Source organism: Zingiber officinale, chromosome 7A (assembly GCF_018446385.1).
Source record: "Zingiber officinale cultivar Zhangliang chromosome 7A, Zo_v1.1, whole genome shotgun sequence".
Classification (NCBI taxonomy): Eukaryota; Viridiplantae; Streptophyta; class Magnoliopsida; order Zingiberales; family Zingiberaceae; genus Zingiber; species Zingiber officinale.
Genome location: NC_055998.1, coordinates 52,778,265 through 52,781,914, shown reverse-complemented (window position 1 = coordinate 52,781,914; position 3,650 = coordinate 52,778,265). Strand labels below are relative to the sequence as shown.

General features: G+C 35.6%; 1 non-coding gene across 1 annotated transcript; it reads right to left on the bottom strand.

The window, feature by feature from the left end:
* Window positions 1-307: 307 nt before the first annotated feature.
* LOC122003158 lies at window positions 308-413 on the bottom strand. Its single transcript, XR_006117826.1, has one exon. It is a non-coding gene; the product is annotated as a small nucleolar RNA R71 (small nucleolar RNA).
* Between the last annotated feature and the right edge of the window lie 3,237 nt (window positions 414-3,650).

The following is a 3,650-nucleotide window of genomic DNA, read 5'->3' as shown; positions in this document are numbered from 1 at the left end:
GCAACCTCAAATTGAAGCAGAAAGTTTCCAACTAAACCCAGAGTTAATTTTCATGATACAAGGTCACAAATTTGGAGGAGAAGTATCAGAAAGTCCTTATCTGCATCTTGAAACATTTTTAGAGATTTGTGATATGGTGAAATGTGAAGGAGTGTCAGTAGATGCAGTTCAATTGATAGCATTTCCTTTCAGTATCAAGGCTAATGCAAGGACTTGGTTATATTCTCTCCATCCTCAAAGTATCACAAGTTGGGAGCAATTGGAGAAGAAATTTCTAAATCATTTTTCCCTCCAAGCACAATAGTGTATATGAGGAATTGCATAACAAATTTTGCTCAAGCATTTGGAGAATCATTATTTGAAGCTTGGGATAGATTCAAGAGTCTTCAAAGATAGTGCCCTCATCATGGTTTTGAAAAATGATTGATTCTACATATATTCTATGGGGGAATTCCTTTCTCAGATAAGAGTTTATTGGATTCATCAGCTGGAGGATCTTTTATGGACAAAAGTGTAGATGAAGCATATATGTTAATTGATCAAGTGACATTGAACCTCCATAAATGGTCAAACATAAGTCGGTTGAAATTTCCCTCAAGCATTCATGAAGTGCAAGCCATAAATGCTATAGAGCCTGTCAAATAAATTGTAACTCAACCATCATGAGTCTTGAGAATCATAAGTCACAGAACGGGGAGTTCAAACATTTGGGGGCAAAGATTGAAAGTATTATTTCAAAATGATTTAAAGGAGATCTCCCTCTTTCGCAGACAAGATCTCGTGAAAAGTGTGATGATGTTGGGTTATTGATCACACCAACACAAGATAAGCAAGTTGGACCTCCTCCAAAAGCTCAAAAGGAATTTGGAAAAAGGAAGTTTAATCTTTCCCAGGACCTTCACTAAGGGTTCCTTTTCCACAAAGGTTAGTGGGGGTCAATGAAAATAAAGACTTCGGCAAATCCTGTGACACTAATATGGTTGAGTGCAGGTTTTTGAATGCATGTGAAGATGAGGACTCTTCAGATGAAGATTTTATTGATAATGCAGTGGTAAATAAGTTTTCAGATCCGCCTTCAAATTTTATACGGTGTTATAGTGACATTAAATTTTCAGATGATGAATGTGATGTGATAGATCAATTTAAAATTGCAAGTGAAGTTATTGATCCTCTTGTTATTGATTCTCCTATTGAGGATATAGATATTGGTTTATTTTTTGATGTATGTGTTGTTGATGATGATGATATGGAAGAATATGTAGGGAGCTGTGTTGTGGAAGCAGCATCTCAAGGATCACCACCTTTGTCCACAAAACCCTTAGGGTTTTAAGAATTGATCATGTTGTCGAACAATGTGTAGGGACTTTTGCAGAGTTAGCAGAGTCTCAAGAATCACCATCAACGATATCATCAACACCTGAGCCAGAGCTAGAACCATCATTTGATTCAGAGGAAGTCACATCTACATGTTTAGAAATTTCAGGTATCTCTCAACAAAGTAATGTTAGTATTTCTTGTGATCTTTTGGAAAATTTTATAGAGGTACCTATCATTGATTTTGTTGTATGTGATTCAGTTTTTATTTCTTATTCTGCTTATCTTAATATGGTTATGGCTCTATCTTATCTAATATGTTTGTGGGAGATTTATATTTTCTTTGCATTTGTAGATTTCACTTGGGCTAATAATTGGAAGCTCACACTGAACCGTCTTCGATCACCTGAGAGAACTTCAAAGAAGACAAAGATGGAGAGAGCAATACTTCATTTTGTAATTCCTATATTGGAAGCTCCCTCCATAATAATAGCCCTCGGTAGGAGGGTGTTGAAATATCTTACCCCTCTAAGAGAGAGATTTAGATGAATCTTATGAGGTGGTTGAGCTAATGACCTTAAACAAGCGCTTCTTGGGAGGCAACCCAAGTTCTTCAATCTTCTTTTCATTCATATCTTTAGTTTCTTTCTAGTTTCATTTCTTTCTTTATAATAAATTTGTATCCTCTACTTAATTTTTGTTGTCTATTTTCTTTTATGGGACTCAAAGATTAGGAGAAGTGCAACTACATGATGGAGAAGTTCATGACATGGACATTTGGCACGCATCATTTGGTAACTTCTCTTCCTTTTAATCTCCTCCACATTATTTTTAGTTTTCATTGGAATAATGAAAAGTTTAAGTCTGGGGGGATGCATTAGATGCATTTGGTTTAGTTTTCTCATTTCTTTTTGCCTAATAAAATTTGCTAGTTGCATCATTCATCGCATCATATTTGTTTGTCCTGATTGCAAAATACTAGCACGTTTATTCTAGATTCCATGTGGTTTATTGGTTACTTATGGTGCTATTATGTTTAGTATCTATCTTTTTCTATCTATGATAGCATGAAGTGAGCAATGTTTTTACTATAAGAGTTTAAGTATTGGCCTTGTTTTAGGAACTCTATATACGATGCCTATTTTTGATGGTTGATAACTCTAAAATAGTCATGATTCATAGAATTGGACTAGTACTTGTGCTTCTATGGTGACCTCTCAACTACATTTTGGTTATTGGATAAACTCAGATCATGTAAGCTCATTTGGAAAAATCAATCCCAAGAAAAAAATGAAAGTTTGTTCAAGTTTGATACTTTGAAAACATTCAAAGAAAAAAATAAGGGATAAAAAATAGTTATCGTGATTGGAAACTAGTAATTCACCCCTTTGAGACCGAGTTAGGTTATTGGGGAAATGAATGCTATGCTTCTCTTGATACTGAGTATTCCTTTGAGAGCTTGTGTAGACGATGCATAGTATTTTTATGGGGAATGATCCTTGCGTGTGGCAGGTAAGTGCCTATCGCCAGAAGCATAAGGAACACAATTTTATGACGACTTGACTAGACTTAGGGATTGAAACTTGAAAAATTTAGGCCACTATTGCACTGAGCACGGAGGACTACTACTTAGGTCATACTCAAACTACTTTTGTATCTTGCTCACCAATAAAATCATCTGATAGGATTAGATTAATTTGCTAGATATTATGATACACTATTTAACCACATGAATCTAGATTGTGGATTTTGCTTGAGGATAAGCAAAGGTTTAAGTCTGGGGGTGTGATGTGCGTAGATTATATACTCTTTTATGTATGTCTTGATGCACATCTACTTGTATTTTATTAGCATAATCTATATTTATTGCACTATATTTCATTGTAATGTCATACTTCCATTATATTCTATTCAGAGATCTGCTCTTTGCTTGTTTTGATTGATAGGACATGATTTGGAGCAAAAATGGAGCTTGAATGAAGTCTAGAGCTTCCAGAATGTCACGGGCATGCAAAAACTTAATCTTTGCAGGTTTTGGCTGTGTGGAAACCACATGGCAGTGTGGAGGTCATGTGGGGGGCATGTTGAGGTTGTGTGAATGTCACATGGTCGTGATAAGGCCGTGTGGAATTTTCAACACTGTAGACCAAAAGTAAAATGACCATAACTTTGTGCTCGGTTGGAATTTTGGAATGTTCATTATACCAATTTGTAGATAACTTCAAGATCTACAACTTTGATGAAGACTTTAACTAGAGGAAACCCAATATTGATGGTGTAAAAGACGTTGCAATGAAACATGGCCATTTAGAGCTATGACAAGGGCCAAGACAAGG